The sequence below is a fragment of the Peromyscus leucopus genome, chromosome 15, assembly GCF_004664715.2.
Source record: "Peromyscus leucopus breed LL Stock chromosome 15, UCI_PerLeu_2.1, whole genome shotgun sequence".
Taxonomy (NCBI): domain Eukaryota; kingdom Metazoa; phylum Chordata; class Mammalia; order Rodentia; family Cricetidae; genus Peromyscus; species Peromyscus leucopus.
In genome coordinates this window covers 48,610,827-48,632,920 of record NC_051076.1, presented here as the reverse complement: position 1 = coordinate 48,632,920, position 22,094 = coordinate 48,610,827, and the positions used below count along the sequence as shown (strand labels likewise).

Below are 22,094 nucleotides of genomic sequence, written 5' to 3'. Positions count from 1 at the left end.
ATGTTGATGAAAAAATACTCAATAAAACACTGGCAAATCGAATTTAAGAGCACATAAAAAAAAATCATCCAACATGACCAAGTAGGTTTCACCCCAGAGATGGAGTGAAGGTTCAACATAAAAAAATCTGTCAGTGTAATACACCATATAAACAAACTGAAAGAAAAAAACCACATGATCATCTCATTAGATGCTTAAAAACCTTTGACAAAATCTAGCATCCCTTCATGATAAAGTCCTGGAGAGATCAGGAATACAAGGAACATACCTAAACATAATAAAGACAATTTACAGCCAGCTAACAGCAAACATCAAATTAAATGGAGAGAAACTCAAAGCTATTCCACTAAAATCAGGAACAAAACAAGGCTGTCCACTCTCCCCTTATCTATTCATTATAGTACTTGAAGTTCTAGCTACAGTAATAAGACAACAAAAGGAGATCAAGGAGATACAAACTGGAAAGAAAGAAATCAAATGTTTGCTATTTGTAGATGATATTATACTATACACAGGTGACCCCAAAAATTCTACCAGGGCACTCCTACAGCTAATAAACACCTTCAGTAATGAGGTGGGATATAAAATTAAGTAAAAAAAAAATCAGTAGCCCTCCTATATACAAATAATATATGGGCTGAGAAAGAAACAACAAAAAAAATCATCCTTTACAATAGCCACAAATAATATAAAATACCTTGGGGTAACTCTAACCAAAAAGTAAAAGACCTATATGACAAGAACTTTAAGTCTCTGAAAAAAGAAATTGAAGAAGATATCAGAAAATGGAAAGATCTCCAATGCTCATGAATAGGTAGAAAACCATAAAAATGGCAATCTTACCAAAAGCAATCTACAGATTCAATGATATCCCCATCAAAATCCCAACACAATACTTCACAGACCTGGAAAGAACAATACTCAACTTTATATGGAAAAACAAAAAAAACCCAGGATAGCCAAAAGAATCCTGTACAATAAAACAACCTCTGGAGGCATCATGATCCCTGACTTCAAGCTCTACTATAGAGCTACAGTAATAAAAGCAGCTTGGTACTGGCATAAAAACCGACATGTGTACCAATGGAATCAAATTGAAGACCCTGACATTAATCCGCACACCTATGAACATATAATTTTTGACAAAGAAGCCAAAGCTGTACAATGGAAAAAAAAGAAAGCATCTTCAACAAATGATGCTGGAATAACTGGATATAAACATGTTGAAGGCTGCAAATAGATCCATATTTGTCACCATGCACAAAACTTAAGTCCAAGTGGATCAGAGATCTCAACATAAATCCAGTTACATCGAACCTGATAGAAGAGAAAGTAGGAAGTAGTCTTGAATGTATTGACACAGGAGACTACTTCCTAAATATAACACCAGTAGCACAGACAATAAGAGCAACAATTAATAAATGGGATCTCCTGACTGAGAAGCTTCTGTAAGGCAAAGGGCACAGTAAATAATACAAAATGGCAGCTTATAGAATGGGAAAAGATCTTCATCAACCCAACATCTGACAGAGGGCTGATCTCCAAAATGTATAAAGAACTCAAGAAACTAGACATCAAAATACCAAAATAACCCAATTAAAAAATGGAGTGCAGATCTAAACAGAGAATTCTTAACAGAGGTATGTCCAATGGCCAACAGACAATTTTTAAGGAATTGCTCAACATTCTCAGTCATCAGGAAAATGCAAATCAAAACAACTCTGAAATATCATCTTTTACCTGTCAGAATGGCTGGATCAAAAACACCAAGGACAGCTTATGTTGGAGAGGATGTGGAGCAAGGGAAACAATCCTTCACTGTTGATGGGAGTGAAAACTTGTACAGCCACTTTGGAACTTAGCATGGTGACTTCTCAGAAAATTGGGAATCAATCTGACTCATGACCCAATGATACCACTCTTGGGCATATACCTAAGGAATGCTCAATCATACTACAAGGGCACTTGCTAAACTATGTTCATAGCATTATTCATAATAGCCAGAACCTAGAAATAACCTAGATGCTCCATAATGGAAGAATGGATAAAGAAAATGTGGCACATATACATAATGGAGTATTATGCAACTGTAAAAAACAATGACATCACTGGGTGGTGGTGGCTCACGCCTTTAATCCCAGCACTTGGGAGGCAGAGCCAGGAGGATCTCTGTGAGTTCGAGTCCAGCCTGGCCTACCAAGTGAGTTCCAAAAAAAGTGCAAAGCTTTCAGAGACACCCTGCCTTGAAAAACAAAACAAAACAAAACAAAACAAAACAAAACAAAACAACAACAGCAACAAACTAAAAAAAACAATGACATCATGTAATCTGCAGGCAAATGAATGGAACTAGAAAATATCCTGAGTAAGGTAACCCAAACTCAGAATGGTATGTTATGGTATGTTATGTACTCACTCATAAGTCAATACTAGATGTAAAGTAAAGGCTAACCAGACTACAACCTAAAGCTACAGAGAAGCTAGCTAACAAAGAGGACCCTAAGAGGGACACATTCATTGCTGTGGAAAGGGGAAATAGATGAGATTTCCATGAGTAAACTGGGAACTGGGTAGTGGGGCAGCAATAAAAGGGAGGGGAAGGGGATGAGAACATGAGGGAATGGGATGGTCAAGCTGGTGAAGGGACAGAGTGGGAGAGCAATGAAAGAGACATCTTGATAGAGGGAGACATTATGGGTTTAGAAGCCTGGTGCTAGGGAAATTCCCAGGAATCTACAAGGCTAACCCCAGCTTAGACTACTGCAATAGTGGAGAGGGTGACTGAATTGGTCTACTCTGGTAATCAGATTGGTGAATACCCTAACTGTCATCATAGAGCCTTCATCTAGTAACTGAGAGAAGCAGATGCAGAGAGATCCACAGCCAAGCACCAGGCTGAGCTCTGGGAACCAGTAAAAGAGAGGGAAGAGGGATTATATTAGCAATGGGGGTCAAGATCGTGATGGGGAAATCTACAGAGACAACTGAACCAAGCTTGTGGGAATTCATTACCTTGATGCCAACAGCTGTGGATCTTGCATGGGACCAGACTAGGCTCTCTGCACACGGGAGACAGTTGTGTAGCTTAGTCTGTTTGAGGTGCTCCAACAGTGGGATCAGGATCTATCCCTGGTGCATGAGCTAGCTTTTTGGAGCCCTTACCTATGGTGGGATGCCTTGCTCAGCCTTGATGCAGTGGGGAGGGGCTTGGTCATGCCTCAACTGAATGCAACAGGCTTTGCTGACTCTCCATGGGAAGCTTTACTCTTTTAGAGGAGAGAACTGGTGGTGGGAGTTTGGGGTTTAGAGGGTTTGGGGGGAAGGCTGGGGGTGCCGGGAAGAAGGATGAGAGTATGATCTGTGGTTGGCATGTAAAATGAATAAAAAAAAAAATCTTAAAGAAAAAAAGATGGAAACATAATGAATTTTAAGATATTTCTTCTGATAGAGAAATTTCCTTTCCACCTTGGTGTTCATTTTTTTTTTTTATTTTACTTAAAATTTATCTGTCGTGAAGGTACTCAAAGTTTATGTTGCCTGAAGAAGCTTTGGATGCAATAGATATCCTAGGGGTGTTTCCTTGTCTACTCAGCCAAAGATACGGATTCGACAGGCCATTTGGTGGTCCCAAAGCTCAATTTTAAACAAGCATCTCATGTAATTCCGATGTCAGTGTTCCCTGGAACCACTTCTCATTTCCTTATCTGAAAAGTCTCTGCATTTCTCCAGGCATGAGAATGTTCAGTGTGATCACATTCTCTTTCTCTCTCTCCTTCCACCCCCTGACCTGCTCTTCTTTCTTTCCCTTATTTCATTCCATGGAAATAGGACATAGCGTTTGAATGAACCTTTACTATTTCCGTAGTGACTAGAGATTTGGACTATTTTCCCCAAACTCACAAACAAGACTTGTATTCACTCATTCTTGCTATTTGCAGAACATATGAGCAAGAGGTATAAGAATAGAGAGTTCTTTCTTAATTCTTGTCTTTCTTTCTTTCTTTCTTTCTTTCTTTCTTTCTTTCTTTCTTTCTTTCTTTCTTTCTTTCTTTCTTTCTTTCTTCCTTTTGGCTAAAGTTAAGGCTGTGGAAAAACCTTCACAGCAGCATACTGTTAATAGGTGTTTCAATTACATTCTCTGCCACAGTGGTGGCCTACGTACGTCCCTGTAACTGCATGGTTATTAGGGAGACATTCTTCATGAATATAGCTTTCAAATTCTGACCTTTTATTAAGTTGGGATGTATGTATGTATTATTAGTTTTTTGAAACCTAAAAATAAAAGAAAAATTGGCTTTGTTATTTCTAATAATCAGATTGGTCATAAAATCCTATCAATCTCTGTTTGTATTTTTTTATGTTTTTAGATAGTTTTTAGTGTTTTTTTTTTTTGGTTCTATATTTTTTTTAATTTATTTTACAACACCATTCAGTTCAACATAATAGCCACAGATTCCCCTGTTCTCCCACTCTCGCCCCCCTCCCCCTCTCCCTAGTTCACCCCCCATTCCCACCTCCTCCAGATCAAGGTCTCCCCCGAGGACCGGGGTCGACCTGGTAGACTCAGTCCAGCCAGGTCCAGTCCCCCACTCCCAGACCGAGCCAAGCGTCCCTGCATAAGTCCCAGGATTCAAACAGCCAACTCATGCAACGAGCCCAGGACCCAGCAAAAACGCACAGCTGCCTCCCAAACAGATCAAGCCAAATGACTGTCTCACCCATTCAGGGGGCCTGATCCAGTTGGGGACCCCTCAGCCTTTGGTTCATAGATCCTGTGCTTCCATTCATTTGGTTATTTGTCCCTGTGCTTTATCCAACCTTGGCTTCAACAATTCTCGCTTATATAAACCCTCTTCTTTCTCACTAATTAGACTCCCAGTGCTCCACCAGGGGCCGAGCCGTGGATGTCTGCATCCACATTCCTCAGTCCTTGGATGGGGTTTATGGCACAACTATCAGGGTGTCTGGCCATCCCATCACCAGAGTAGGTCAGTCCTGCCGTCTCTTGACCGTTGCCAGCAGTCTTTTGTGGGGGTATCTTTGTGGATCTCCGTTTTAGTTTTATTGATGACCCTTGTGTGCCAAGGGTCAAATCCATGACCCCAGAGAATCTACACTAACCCTGAGAAATTACCACCCTCTAGACTTAGTGTACTTAGTACATAGAAATACAAAATAATACTCTAACAAAGCAGCTGTGTTCTGTTTTATCCTAGAAATTATAAAATATTATGAATGAGATATACTTAAATGTAAATTTCAAGAATATTTTTCTATAAAATGTGGAAAAATCTTATCTATTTTAGGTGTTTAGTTATTCTTGTCAAACAGCTTTTTATTTACCTTCACATAATGGAACATCATTGGTCCACCCATCTGCATCACATTCACGATAATCAATCTCACCTAAGAGCTGATACCTAAAAACATAAACAAAATAAAGTTGTGTTGAGACATTATGTATTCTTATGTACTTTTAAGCTCTTTACTATCATGGATTCCTCCAGTAAGAGATTTTTAAGGAAAAGAAAATCTTTCTCTTTTTTATATTATTCTCATCTTGCTCCTAATTCTTTATAGAAAAAAAAAAAAAAACCACCAGCAGAATAACTTAGTCAAGGAGCTTGGAATTAAAGGTTTACTGGATACTTGCTGTAGAGGAGATGCAATAATTGACTGTAAATGTGATACTCTAGCTCCCTTATGAGGCAGAATGTGTCCTCTTCCAACAGAAAAAGCAAGTTTCCAATAAAGACTTTCCATCCACAGCAGAGACCAATCTATTATGCCATGCTCCTTCAGACATTCTGTAAAATTCCACACAAAACTTTCCTGAACCTATGTTCATGGAGGGAGGGGAGAGGAGGAGAAAATGGTTTTCCACATAGAAAAAAAAAAAAAAAACTTTTGCAATGTCATCTCAAAATCACCCACATGTAGGACAAAAAAAAAAAATGATTGCTCATAGGAATCATTCTGCTAAATGATATGTAACTAAACCTATACCCAGCAGAGAAAATAAAGACAGAGCTATAGGACTAAAAAAGGTGAGCAAAAAAACAGGGATGGAATAAGCCTACTCCATCCTTAGTTTTACTTCTGGGTTAAAACAAATAAACAAACAAACGTGTATTCCTCAAGATAGATAAAACGTTCTTCAATAAAAATTTAAATTAACAAGAACTATTTTTACCTACTGATCCTACATGGTGTGAGGACTCTCATTGATAGGTGTCAGTAATTTCACCAACAGATTTCTGTTGGTGATGGAAGCTCAATATACAAAGTTCCTGACATAACAGGGTTCTATCGGTGTTTATTCTTTATGTATATGTAGAGGGGATAGGAATGAGATTATAGTTTATGAACATTGAGTACTTGAGTTTGGGAATGCTTTAGAGCTAATTCCAAAACCTGAAAAGTTTAAACTGTTATAGTTCATTACCTCAAATTAGGAAATAAAGAGCAACAAAAAGATTCCATTCACAATGTTTAATTTTATTTGTACTTATTTAGTATAATATTATAGAGTTCCTAATTTTCCCATATGAACTTTTAAAAATAACCTGTGGCAATGAAGAAAACTGATAGAAAATGAAGAGCTGAGGACTCAGTGATGACATCAACCTTGAGACCCAGTAGCTGGTCAGAGGGCAGAATCAATGATTCTGAAAAATTAGATTTTGAGTCCAATATAATAAAAGTAATTTGCATACTACTAAGTTTTAACAATAGCATTCAGGTGATAGAATTTTTATTCATAAGTAGAAGTCTTGCTTTCTTGGTCTATTTTTGGGCCCCAGCAGTGGGACCAGAATCTGTCTCCAGTGCATGAAGTGGCTTTTTGGACCTATTATCTATGGTGGGATACCTTGCTCAGCCTTGATGCAGCGGGGGAGGAGCTTGGTCCCGCCTCAACTTGATATGCTATGCTTTGTTGACTCCCATGGGAGGCCTTACCCTTTCTGAGGAGTGGATGGGGTCGGGGAGGTAGGAACAGAGGAGAGGAGGGAGGGAAAACTATGGTTGGTATGTAAAATAAATTAATTTAATTTAAAAAGTTAAAATCTAAAAAAACCTCTTGCTTTCTTTAAATACTATAAAAATCTTTTCAAGAGGGCTACCATGTAACATAGTTGTTTTCACAATTCCTATTGTCCCTAATATATAAAATTGTCCCATTTTACATAATATTGTGCAAATAGTGGAACGTAGTAGGATTTATCAGCTGAGCACTTAACTTTTATGTGTACTGACTTAACACTCCCTTATTTCAATACTATGCTAGAATAATCCTAACTCACTTAACTTTTCAATATTATAACGATAGCATGGCATTCAAATAAAATTACTCACATGATAGCTTTATGTTATTTTTTAAATGTTAATAGTAAAATTCAGTCTCATTAAAGTACAAACTTGTAGACATCTTACATATAATTTCAATGATAATTTTATAATGACAACATACCCATCATTACAGGTATAAACAACCTTTGCACCAAACTCAAACCCAGTTCCAACTTCCAGCCTAAAGGACCCAAAGGGTGTATCTCCAGGATGCCCACATGGCTTTTCTAAAATTAAAAATAAAGAAGAAGATTCAGTATTAATCAACAGTCTGTGGACCACACCTTATGTAGGAGTTCAGAGAACAAGCACATTTGGATATCATTGATCAGAAGGAAAACTCCAAACAGCAAAGGATATTTTATAGTTGAAGCTAAGTGCCTACTTCCATTTTTTATTTTGTAGTATTACTAAATTTTAAAATAATGTTCTATCTTTTAGTTACCATAGTGATATAATTTTATAGTGTTACAACATAAAACATGTAGTACATTCAAAACTGAAGTTTTCTTAAGTTTCTTAAACATGATGTACTTACTCCGACATATCCTGGATGGGTTAGAAGCCACCCATTCTCCATTCTTGCATACTCTAACAATAGTCCCAAGTGTTCGGAATCCAGGGCGGCATTTGTAGGTAGCCTGAATACCTTCTTCATATGGTTTGTCAGGCCAAGAACCTGTCAGAATTTCTGTATATTGTTTTGGAGGAGGACCTTTACAATCTACAATACAAACAAACCAATATTTGACATACCTATTTACATAGACATAATAATCATTAAATGTAAAAACAAGTGGTATTGTCAACAAAGACAGATTTTAAAAGCTCAACATTTGGGGGAAAGCAAAAGATTAAAAACTGGTAATGAAGCATGGGGGCTCACAGAGACTGAACCGCCAATTGGGGAGCCTGTAAGGGTCTGACATCGGTCCTCTGCATATATGTTATGGTTGTGTAGCTTGGTGTTCTTGTGGGACTGTAGCGGGTAGCCATTCCAGCTTTAATGTGGAAGTTCCAACCCCCATTGAGACTCTGGCAACTGTCATGCCTATGAGGCAGGGCCATAGGAGGTGCCTGGAGACCCAAGATCTGGATGGGCGAGCGCTCTTTCTGTTTGGGGACCCTGAACGGTGGAGGTGGACCGAGCAGGGCTCCAGAGGACACCCTGGATTGCGATACACCTTCCCCAGACCCCACGACCTACCTATCCCTTAATTTGTAAGTTACGCCATTAAATAAATATCCTTTTAACTACGTGGAGTGGCCTTAATAATTTCACCAATATGGGACCCCTAACAGCAGGAGTTGGGGATATCTCTGACACCTTTGCCTATTCTTGGGACCTTTTCCCTCTTACTGGACAACTTGTCTAGTCCTGATATGAGGATTTGTGCCTAGTCTTATTATAATATGTTATGCTATATGCAGTTGATATCCCTGGAAGGTCTGCTATTTTTTTTGAAGGGAAATGGAGGCGATATGGATCTAGGGGGTAGGGGAGCAATAGGGAATTGGAGTGGGGGGACTGGGAGAAGTGGAGGTAAGGGAAATTGCAGTTGGGATGTAATGTATGTAAAGAATAAATTTTTTAAAAAAGAAAAGAACTACTAATGTGATGGAAGTTGGAGTTCTCATGAAGGGGACAGAAAAGGGGACGGAGGCCATAACTCACACCGAAACTGAAAATGTGTGTTTCTGTCTTAGTCAATGAGGACTGATAGGACAAAAAGTCTACAGACTGGGAAGCTTAAACACAATGTATTCCTACCAAGGAATGTTCTTTGTTCCCAGATGAATATATTTTCCCTTTATTCTCACATAGTAGGTGGGGAGTTGAGGGTGGGATTGGGGGAGCAGAGAGCCAAATAACAATGGACAGAGACACGTTTAAACACATAAAACCTCTTTCTCTTATTTTAAAGATGCTGATTTCTTTTGGATGACTCCACTCTCCTGACTTCATCTAAACTTAATTACATCCCTAAGACCCATCTCAGTTTCAACATAGTGGTTTGGAGACAGAACAAACACAATATCCACAACAATTGTCTATTGGTCAGCAATTGTATCACTGAAAGTATATCTAAGAAATGCATGTGCATGTGAATCCAATTTCATTTGTGGAAAAGATTATGACAATATGGTTAGTATTCAAAGTTAGAAGGTACAACCTCAACAGTTGAATTAATAAACATTTATGATACAGGCATGTGGTAAATATTGCATCAATGCCACAAAATACATGGAAAGGTATCCTAATAATGAAGGCAAAACAACAATGTTGTATCAATTATTCTAGGACTATTAATATCAATATAAAATTTAAGAACAACATTGGATATATGTAGGCATACACAAGCTGTGAAAAAATAAGATCAAAACCATAATGATAGCATTGAAGATAACTTGTTCCATTTGGAGGAGATAAACAGGGATCTTCTGGGGTGCTGTAAATTCTCTGTTTCTTGGTGTGAATGAATAATAATTAGTAATATACTATGTTTATACTTTATTCATTAGTATGTGTTACATGTTTTAAATACATAAAATTAACAAAATTTGCATGTGTTGTATGCTCTTTACTTTTCAATAGATTAACTAAGGATAGTATATAAAAAGAATGGGCAGAAAATTAATAAGTAATTTGTGCTTCTTGGTTGTATTTATTTTTCATTATCATCATCTTGTTACTTAAGGGTGTGGAAATTTAAACATCTAGTAACTTTCCCAAGGTATCTGAAAGCAGAAGAACTGAAACTGCACTTAAGTTTTGCAGACACACTAGCTCATGTTTTTTAACCACTTCTTATGGTTTGGGGTTGGGAAATAAATTAGAGGTGCTGTGTTTTTACATTGAGTTTCATAGGAGAAACATTTTGTTTACATTTTTAACAGAAAATTCCAGATATATAGGAAAATTTGAACTTATAGTGAAAGTCAATTCAGCAAATGTCTAGTGCTCACATTTAACATTTTAGTACAATAGCTGTGCCTACATCCTTCCATGTACCCATCCTTTTGCCTATTTATTATTTTCCCAAGTGCTGGAATTATGGCTATGGAATATTAGTGCCATGGAATAAAATTGTTTTTAATATCACCTTCTGCTTGATTTTATAATAAATACCTTGATATTTAAATGATTGTATTAATGAAATCCAGCATGTTGGTTCTTAAATGGCAGATTCTAGTACTTTTTAATCTACAATATCTTTATAATTATTTTACTTGCCATATGCCTTTTACTTCTTCATTTCATAACAACTTGCCACTCTGTTCTAAACTATATCTTTTAAAGGCAAGAGAATAACCTGAGACATATCCCACCTATAACTTGTATCTATAAGATGCCATTATACAACATGTAATGAAATAAAAGGACCAATATATTTTATAGAAGACTAAGCACTTATTTAGGCTTTCAGGTACACATATTTCCTTTGAGTATTTTCCTAATTTTTAGAACATTTGTCTTAGTAAACTTGTGTAATAAGTTTGATTTTCATCATTTCAGTAATTAAGTCTTTTGTACACTAGATGGTGCTAATACTCCACCACCACCATAGCAAAAAACCTGGCGTTTCAAAATGTGAGTTCTCTGAAAATGAATAATCTTTCTGTTTTCAGTTGTTGCTCAGATCTTCTCCCTTCAAATGCATGTGCTGTTTGTCTTTGTTTAGATTCTCAATATAATATGCACCAGTAACTCATGTTATAGCTAAAATAGTAATAATTCACTGTATTTCTACAATAAGTTAAGCATGTCTTAAGATGGTGACAAACAGGATTTCTCAAGTTCCCCTGAAATATAGTCTCAAGAGTTCTAAGTAGATTGTAACACCTTCTTTTCATTCATGTAGTCGATCTGTCAACATAAATGTAGAACAGCACATTTGTTTGAAATAGATGGGAAATTGCCAGCAAAACAGGGCAGGTGCTTATTAAACAGGGACCACAGTAATACTTACAAGAGGACAAAAAGATTTTCAGAGGGATAATTTAACTTAAAGCTTCGGTAAAGGAGCAAGCCTTCTGCTTCTAGCTCAAGGTAAATGAGTAAACTCACTTTTCTTATATCTACATATTTATTCAGATTCTGACAAATAAAATCTGATCTATGTGTTTGCAGTAACATAATTGACAGTTAATGTTGGTTTCTAAAGCTTCCTGTGTTGATTTTCTATTTACTTGGCTGTATTTGTCAATTTCAAATGTTTTTCAGAAAAGGAATGACTTGCCAGGTGGTGGTGGCGGCGGCGGCGGCGGCGGCGGCGGTGGCAGCAGCAGCGCACGCCTTTAATCCCAGCACTCGGGAGGCAGAGGCAGGTGGATCTCTGTGAGTTCAAGGCCAGCCTGGGCTACCAAGTAAGTTCCAGGAAAGGCACAAAGCTACACAGAGAAACCCTGTCTCGAAAAACCAAAAAACAAAAAAAAAAAAAAACGGAAAGGAATGACTGTGTATAGGTTTGACTATCTGAAAACAGGAGTCTTTTTACTTTAACTTGAGGGAGATAAATGTATAATTTTTTTAAAGTTAAAAGCAAACACCTGTTATTTTAGTAAACATGATTTACCAGTTTTTTTCCATATTCAAATTTTAAAGAGCTAGTACTAACACACAAACCAGATACAACTCCTTATTTCCAATGCCAATATGTCTCCTAATTATTATTTGAAATGTTCTTGCAGAAATAAAATAAATCTTAATAAATTTACTTATTTTGTGAAATGTACCCACACTTTTGGTATAATAAAGACAGAGATAGCCTCTTTGTTAATTTACCAGAGCTTCTAAAATGATGTTAGAAAAGAATAAAAGGTATCATTTTTAAAATATTACCTCTTAACAGATGGTAGAATATACTATAATTGAAAACTACAAGTTCCTTAAGAAAAAATGAAGCAAATGAATAAAATGGAAATATCAAAAATAGATATTTTCATTAAATTTCTCTTATGCCTTCTTCTTGATATAAATGAATATTAATTTTATGGATATATGTGAGCCACAGAGGGTTTTTTGTTTGTTTGTTTGTTTGTTTTTTCGAGACAGGGTTTCTCTGTGTAGCTTTGTGCCTTTCCTGGAACTCACTTGGTAGCCCAGGCTGGCCTTGAACTCACAGAGATCTGCCTGCCTCAGCCTCCCTAGTGCTGGGATTAAAGGCATGTACCACCACCACCCGGCGCCACAGAGGTTTTAATTAATTAAAAATATTCAGAGAATTAACAAATAGTGCAAGAATATAAAATTTGTAATTTTTGGAATCAAGAAAAATATCAGTTGCAATAAAGTACTTTAAAAAACAAACTACAGCCGGGCGGTGGTGGCGCACGCCTTTAATCCCAGCACTCGGGAGGCAGAGCCAGGCAGATCTCTGTAAGTTCGAGGCCAGCCTGGGCTACCAAGTGAGTTCCAGGAAAGGCGCAAAGCTACACAGAGAAACCCTGTCTCGAAAAACAAAAAAACAAAACAAAACAAAAAAAAAACTACAAAAATTTTAAGTCCAAATGACACTTAACAACCATCTGAAAAAATAAATTTCTACTTCTAAAATATACAGGGACAATTATGTCGTTTATTTGTAAAAATGTTACCCCTGAGGAAAGCATACATCGTTAAGGGCCCATGGTGAAACCTCAAAGAAACCGGTGTGGGGAGCAGCTGGTGTTTGTGTGACTGTGAGGAGGCAGCTTGAAATCCTCTCAATCCACACTTTTGAGATGGGCACTTGTAACACAAACTGCTAACCAGCCTTATAAATGAAATAACTGGATCCAGGTATTGGAGTGATCGCTAAAAGATCAGAGAAGCAGAACAAGCCACATCCAACCTCACCTTGCCAACCCTCAGCTGATCTTGTTTTCTCAAACTGAAAGCTTCTGAGTCCTCACTCAAATGGATCTCAGCTGAACTGTTCAAAAACCTAAAAGCTAAAAAAGACCCAAGTTCCTGGTCCTCATGCCTTATATACCTTTCTGCTTCCTGCTATCACTTCCTGGGATTAAAGGTGTGTGCCACCATGCCTGGCTCTGTTTCCAGTGTGGCCTTGAAGTCACAGAGAGTCAGATGGATCTCTGCCTCCTGAGGGAGTGATAGGATTAAAGGTGTGTGTGCCACCATTTTCTGGCCTCTATGTCTATCTAGTGGCTGTTCTGTTCTCTGATCCCAGATAAGTTTATTAGGGTGCACAATATATTGGGGGACACAATACCACCACAGGCACTGCCTGGAACTGTGGTCTCACACAAAATATGGTTCCAAGCACATTGTTGTCTTTTTAAAATAAACTGTTAGTGTATATTGAATGGTTTTCCTTAGGCTTGAATGGCTGCCTCAAAAAGGAACTTAGCCACAGGACAGAGTAAACAAACAAACAAACAAACAAAAAAAAAACCCAAAATCTGAAAGTTCGGCAGCACCAAAACTGAGGGTTATCAGTGGGATCCTGAGGATTAGGATTAAAACAAAGAGGAAAATGACTCCTTTCAAAATTCTACCCCTAATTCTTGGAGAAGTTAAGGCGACTTTATTTGGATGTGTGGGGAGGAGCTCATTTTACAGAACCTCTTTATTTCTTTCTGTATAACTGCTGTTTCCCCCATCCATTAACCTCCCCTTTGCCATCATCTGACTAACTCCTATGCAGAGTTCAAAACCTGCCTACAGGAGGCTGCATGCCTGTAATCTCAGCATGTTGGACAGGGACGATGGGAACTGAGGCCAGCTTGTGCTATTTAGTCCGACTCTGTTTTAGAGAAACAGCATAAAAAATGTCATTCTCTCTCTCTCTCTCTCTCTCTCTCTCTCTCTCTCTCTCTCTCTCTCTCTCTCTCTCTCTCCTGACCCATCCTATTTATATATTATTTATTTATTTTACTTTTAAAGTAGTATGCAAAGGGTTATATTTTATTATGACTTTGCACCCCTCCACCCCTGCCAGACAGGGATTTTCTATGTCGACCTGGCTATCCTGGAACTCACTTTGTAGATCAGGTTGGCCTTGAACTCACAGAGATCCACCTGCTTCTGCCTCCCTAGCACTAGGATTAAAGGTGTGCTCTTCTTAAGGCTTTTCAAAGTAGTTTTATTTTATTATCTCTGATCCTTCTTCCCCATCTCCCTCCTCTGCTGTGCCTGCCTGCTGGTGTTCTTTCAGCGTTCATGTCACGTGTTTTCATTGCCCCTTCTTCCTCCACAGTACTTTTTCCACTTCTAGTTCCATGTTCTCTGCAGAATTCACACCCACAAATGTACATATATAATAAATTAAACAAATAACTATTAAGTATATGCACTAAAAACTAGGATACAAATATGAAAGGGAACATGCAGTGTTTGTCCCTGAGTCTGGATTCATCCATTTTTTTCCTATTACTTTCATAATTTGTTTTTTTTTTTTTTTTGCAGATGAAAAAAATTCCATTTTCTATTTCTAGCACATCTTTCCAACTTTCAGTTTTCCACTTTAGCAACTTTATAGTTTGTAACATGGACTACAATATTTGAATATTTAAATGCACTGTTAATTCTTTTCCTATCCACTGAATGACTACCTCTTGGAAAGTATGATTTTAGGACCCAGTACTTAGAACTCACTGAAAAGTGATCCTGAATAAAAGAAACAGTGAGCGCAAACAGAACTGTAGAAGCAGTTCCAGGACATGCATCCGTAGAGTCACTATGCACAGATGACGCTGAGAGTGACACATGGGACACTTAACGGACAAGATGTGGAAGAAGAAGAAAAGGACAAGACTGGGGAGGAAAAAAAAAATAGAAGACAAGGGAACCGGTGTCTGGTGAACTTGGAGGCCTGTTGCATGAACGGACAGCTCTCCACAACTGGACTGCGTTGTTCATCTGTCTACCCCCCAAGTGTGAATCTGTGTTGCAGTTTTTGAAGTCAGGAATCTCTTGCCTATAGCTCAAAGTGTAAGAAGTTCTTAGGAACCTTTAAAGGGGTGTTTCTATAATCATCCTCTGTCTATTGCATTTCCAGTTAGCACCGTTTGTGAGAAACTAAGCTTTCTAAGTGAAAATGTCAAAACAAAAGTGCTCCGTCAAATCCTTGTGTTCTTTTCATTATTTCATGTAGGCATTTCTTTTTCTATTTAATTACTTGACTTTCTCTGAACCATTTTTTTCCTTTAATTTTAACCAAAATGTAACAGTTTTCTCCCAATTACCTTGTATGGTTTTTGTACACTATGTTCTAAGAATCACTGAAGTTAAGAACTGGGTAAGGCACCTATCAGTCAACTGAGCACTCAGGGACTTGGTTGCCAGCATCTCCTCAAATGATGAAAGATGGGCATTGGGTGTGTGTGTGTGTGTGTGTGTGTGTGTGTGTGTGTGTGTGTGTGTGTGTGTGTGTTTGTAGGAGAGGAAAGTGGTAAAGACAGACTGACAGAGACAGCAAATAAAAATGGATTAATTTGGAGGGGGAGGGAGAGTTCAAAATTGAGCAATCTAAGGTCAAAGATAAAGACTATTTACTATGTGGCAATTTCTTCCTTAGAATAATTCTAGTTTGCAGTTTGCACTTAGGTGTTGTAGTTTAAAGTCACATTCAGGTAAAGGACATGCACATTTCTAGGATAGGGCTGTGCTGGAAGTAAGCAAGGTTTGCCTTCACAATCCACCCTCCACCTTGCCCATGAGTGATTTTTCCATCCTTGGATACCTATTACAGCATTTCAGTATGAAATGCTTCCTGTCCCAGAATGACTTTCTTCTACTGTCCCTTACCACTGTCCAGTTCTATCTTCTATGGGTGAAATTTTACAGTATGTTACATAGATTAGCAAAATTTAACTGTATTGTCCCTTCCGTGTAAATTACAGGTTGGCTGGATTTGTGGCACTATAACCATGTCAAGCATTTTAAGAGTTGCAGAAGAGAAAACACGGAAGACAATCAGGACAGTATACAAGGTCAAATAACACCATTTAGGGAAATACAACAATACCCCTGAAAACATGTGTTTTGGAAGTAGGGGTTACTTGCCCCACTGAAATTGAAACCTGATTTGGATAATTAACTAGTATTAACCATTTTTGTAGTTTGCATAAAGATCTATAACGTTCACATACTTCGTTAGGGTGGACTTGAGAAGAAGCAAATGTGACAGAAGGCGGCATAACTGGAACTCTGGCCTCTGGGGTATGGGGGACTACCACTGAGGAGCTGAGTAAATGTCTAGACTGTGCAGGGAACCTTATCACACAGGATGCATGTTTTCCTGACCTCATCTCTGTAGACTCTCCATCTGAAAATTCTAAACTCAAGGCTCAAGGAAGAATTTCTATGCCACAATCCTGATTATTTAATCCAGCCACTTTCCCTAGGGAAATGTGGAAGTCTCTCCATGTATTGCTTCCAAGGATTGTGATAAAAAGACTACTTCTCGTTTGTTCCAATTCTCAGATTCAACAGAGGGAGGCTCTAGGGAGAAAAAGAACAACTGCAATATGGCTTGTGCTGTTTGCGTGATTGTAAAGTGATGACTTTGCAAGTGGAAAGGGAATATATTATTTGCAATGGGTGCTTTGGTTGTAGTTGTGAATTCTGTCTCTTTTGCCCTAAACAAGAAGGCCAAAAAATACCAAGGATGAGTGACTTCAGAACTTTTAAGTTGTCTTCTACCAGCTCTGAAACTATTATGATACTCATAGTTGAGACTGCAGCAGTAAATCCAACTATCCATTATAATTTGAAATAAAAGAAATGTTTACAAGGTACATACATGTATCTGGCTTATCATATGACAAGTTTACACACCTTTGGTGTGATAAAGGACATAAAGGCAAGATGCTAAGATTGGTTTCATGTGTAAACTAAACCACAGCAGATTGTGTGTAGACACATATTTTTACCATGTAAATCCACATTATTTTCTAATTTACTACAGAAATTCCTTTCTTTTTTACTATTATTTCTTTTAATTACAATATAATTACATCATTTCCCGCATTTCCTTTTGTCCCTCCTAAATCTCCTATATTCCCCTCCTTGCTCTTTTTCAAATTCATGGCCTCTTATTTTCATAATTGTTATTACCTGCATATATATATATATATATATATATATATATATATATATATATATATTAGTAAATACAACCTGTTCAGTCTGTGTAATGTTACTCTTATGTAAGTTTTAAAGGCTGGTCTTTTCTCGTTTAATGAATTTTTTTTCTCATGGAAAGGGAAATTGTTGATTGCTCATTCAGAAGGTTTTTGACCATCTGACATTTAAAAGAATTTTTATCCCATTCTTATAAAGAAGGACCAGCTATCCCTGTGAATTCAGTTGAGAGAGGTTAACAGAAAACCTGGACAGGTGGCTCTTGGTGTTGAATTCCAGTGCTTGGGAGGCTGAGGCTGGAAGACCAGGAGTGCAAGGCCAGCTTGGGCCATAAGGTGAGACTCTCTCTCAAAGAATTGAAGTAAGGTGAAGACAGAAAGCACAGCTGTGAAACCAATGACAGAACTCTATTCATACAATACTGCATGCCATGATACCCACTCGGTGATACACGTAACGCTTCTGTATTGTAACTTGTTTCGTCCTTCTTCACTGAGTCACTTGGGGCATGGGAAACTCTGGTGTTCAGTCTAAGATGTGTTGAACCCTATACTATAAGTTGCCTTCGACTTTGGACATAGAGTGCAGAAAAAAGTAAGAGCCTTTCCATATAAATTCTTTCTCTTAAGAAAAGGCAGAAATATTTTACATCATATCATTTGACTTTTTGACATTATATCGTTGCATTTGAAATAAAAGCATAAATAACTTTTCCTTCAACTCCCCAAAGAGTAACTGTTATTAATTCATAATTAATAATATAACATCAGTTTTTCCACATCAGAGTCGAACTAAGTTTGGAAACACCTTACACTTAAAACAACATAATATAGAATTAAACAAATTCTCCATTCTATGATTAAAATCTCTAAGCCTGAAAGGACATTTTTTTTTTTGTCCTTTAAACCTCCAGGATTAAAGAACACTTATCTCCCCAGAAAGCACACAGTGGTTATTTGATTGTGTTTCAGCACAGGTTTAATTGGTTCATTTCAGAAATTCTGGGCTGCGGCCTAATTTCATACAATATCCAATTGTGAGAGTAAAATGTGCGCTTGGAAAGCTTAGGTATAATCCATTCCCCAGAACTGAAATTACACAGCTTGACTGAGGAACTCTTACGTTACAGGTTGTCCTGTAAATCTGACCCAATTCTGAACAGCGTGTGATTTTGCAAGAAGCAGCATTTACTGTTCCTAGCAGCTAGGGGTGTGAACACAGGCAGGAACTGCACTAAAAAGGTATTAGGAAGCCCTTGACATATGGAAAAGGAAAGACAAAAGGAAAGCTGGGCTCATAGTGCTTCCTTTTTAAAATTTTTTTCTTAAAGTTGTTTTGTTTTTCAAATATGGGCACATGTAATATCCAGTTGCCATGCCTGCACGTGGAAACTGGAGCATGGTCTGAGGAGGTGGTTTTCTTCCTTTCACCAGGTGGGATTTAAAACTCAAGTAGCTAGATTCTGTGGCCAGAGAGTTCATTAACGTGTCCAGCGCACCTGCTAGTTACCATTGGTTTTTGGAAGAATGTTGATCTCTATCGGGGCAGAAAAGATTTATGAAATGCTTGCATTTTCTTCCCGGCTTAGAAAAGTCTATTACGATAGCATCTCACAACCATTTTTTAATCAGCCCACTACCCAGTGTCTGATGTGGGGAATAGAAACAGAAGCAAATATTCAAGTGCATATGTAACTATTTTTAATTGATCCAAGCTATCCTGCAGGGTGAAATTCCTGTTAAGTGGATAGTCTGTTCAAATTGTTTACATTTGAGACAGACACAGGCTACCAGCCAAGCTAAGAATAAAGAGGCAGTTCTGTGTCCACTGAAAATCCATGGAACTTCTCGTATCTGTTTCTGCATTATGTGCACCTTGTGGATATTACGAGGTTACCTTACATACTGTTTAAATACTAAACTCCTGCTTCATCTCTGACTGTACAACCCTTGAAATGGTAATGTGTATGGTGCATCTGCCCAACTCATCAGCAAGAACTGGCACCACATTTGAATATATATCGATGAAAATTCAAATCCAACAATAACAGGAAAATCAGCTGGAATCCATGATATAAGTGAAAATTTTAAATCATTAACATTAAATTATCATGTAAACTTCATGGCACTTCCTTTTAATATTGAAAATTCCACTTTGTAATTATGTAAAGAGCTTAATTTCACTTGTATCATTTCTTAAGGCTTAAAAATTAGCTAGAAATAAAATAGATCTTTCTTTCATAATATATGTCTTTAAAAATCTCTCAGCAAGTAGTATGAAAGTGGAACATTAAAATAAATCAAAAGCATTGACTTATGACAAAAAAGGTTGAGTTATGTTTAATAATGTCAACACTGCTTTAGAACTCTTGGCTAATATAATCATATTTCACCTCAATAATACTTATATTTTCATATATAAGGAAACGACTGCCTTAGTCTACAAGGTGTCTGAATATAAGACTTATAAGCTAAAATTCAAACAATAGTATTAGAAAATATAGATGAAGAAGTTCACTCTTTCAAAAAGTATACTAAACACACGTAAATATTTTTTAGGACTCTACCAAAAGATATAACTGAGAAACCATGTCTGCCTTTCTTATCTGGGTTGTTAAGTATGCAGTTAGAGCTGGCTTGTTAATATTCCCCGGTGAGGAGAGGCTGCAGCAAAAGCTCAAATTGCAAAGTGTTGGCTAAGTGAAACATCTGGGGAAATGATTAACATCATGTTATTCACTAGATATAACAAATGCCAAGTCAGGTATGGCCATTGCTCACACCTGTAACCTCAGCATGACACAGGAGGACTACAGTGAGTTCAAGGACAAATTACGCTGTAGTAGTGACACCCTATTTAAAAAAAAAAAAAAAAAAACAGAACAAAAAGAAAAGCTAGTTGAGTGTTTATCATTTCACTAGTTACCTATTATGAACTAGGAAAGTAAACCCCTTCCTTGGATAAAGTGAACACTTTTGGGAGAATTGAACTGAATGATAGAGTCAGAGCTTCTGTTACCGACAAGGGGGAAGAGGGCCAATAATCACATTACCCAGTCCACAAATGCCTTCCACAAGCGATATGTTCCCTACATACTCACAGGGAAAAAAAGAAACCAAATAAATCAGATCTCACAAATATTATATGCAGGTTATGTGTCAAATTTTATAATCTTTTTAATTCTCATACATGCAGTTCTTATGTACAAACCTTTTAAAGCTGTGGCAGTATCAGTTCTAAGTGATGTTTTTAAGAAGTGTTAGAATTATGCCTGAAATAAATCCACTCCCTAAAACACTTGTAAAAGTTTTCATTAAGTATAAATACTTACATATTTTTTTTACTGGTTTTACATGAAGTATTTCAGGGATACTCATGCAAAGGCAGGGTTCGTATTATGTGTTAACTACAAGTTAAATGACTGCCCAATTATGGATCGCACAAACATGTTTTAAACACTGTCTGGAGTTTTACATTAGGATGAACCATCAATTATGGCAGCCAAATGAACTGCTTGCAGTTTTTAAACTTACCACCAAAAGCCATTAAGCTACAGACCAGGAATTACTTCCCATTTTCTAGACTTCATTTGAATGATTGCTATGAGAAATACTATCTGCAAATGTTTTATAATGCAGCTCCGCCAGAAGGGAGAAAGGCTATCTGTTTTAAGCTTACCTTCTGCTACACAAACAGTCCATAATACAAGCCAAATAATTCTTGCTGATAGTCTCATGGTTTGGATCTTTCTGGGACGCAGAGAAGTACAGCACCATCCAGTTCTCCCCTGCTAAGAACTGTGGTTACTGCAGGGACAGACTTGCCTCAAAGGGAAGTTGAAAATCGGTTTAGGAAATCAGGATCGCTAGATGCTCCGCCCCCCAGCAACTTCTGCAAAGTAAACTAAAAGGGTAGACCACAAGTCTAGCAGTGTGGGCGTTTGATCCCAGCGCTTACTGCGCCCTGCCTGTGACCTGCTGGATTGTTCTTGTAAATGCCAGATTGTTGTCCTTGGAAACAAGTTCAGGTTTCTCGGAATGTGAGAAGCAGGGGCTGGTAGATCGCCTCTGGATTTCATAACCACAGAACAGAAAGCAATGGCAGCTCTTTTAAAAATAATTTAGGGAAGGAACTTCAGTTAGGCAGTGTTTTCAGGACCCACACCCAGGCACAGTAAAGAAACTTTGCTGAGATTGTCATGTTGAGGGGTGGTACGGAGGGGATTGCTTCTTCTAAATTCATGAAATCAGTCTTCCAAGGAACTCTCTTCATATGTGTGAAGCAACTGGCCCGTGTTTTCTTGGATATAAATGAGTAACTCAAAAATCAAGCATTTGAAACACTGATTTTCTAACATTGAGGTATCGTATAGTAAGGAATATAGAGGTACAAAAAGTGTCTGCAGCAAGCTGAATTAGTGCAGAACCCAGGCAGATACTCAATGCCCAACCTGTTACACTTTGAACCTCTGTCTTCAATTCCGAGTGCGGTGCCTTCCAGGTTTCCACCCACTGCTGGTGTCTCCAAGAACATGGACTATATTTGTCTGTACGTAGTGTAAGTGGGAAAGAAGCCATTTACTCCTTTGTTTAGTTAGAGCCCTTCACTAAGAACTTTATTTGAGATATCACTTGGCGGGACACGGCTCCCGATC

The 22,094-nt window shown here is 37.7% G+C and overlaps 1 pseudogene; it reads right to left on the bottom strand.

Moving 5' to 3' along the window:
• The window catches only part of LOC114684898, an 84,269-nt pseudogene extending 62,942 nt beyond the window's left edge, over positions 1-21,327 (bottom strand).
• Between the last annotated feature and the right edge of the window lie 767 nt (positions 21,328-22,094).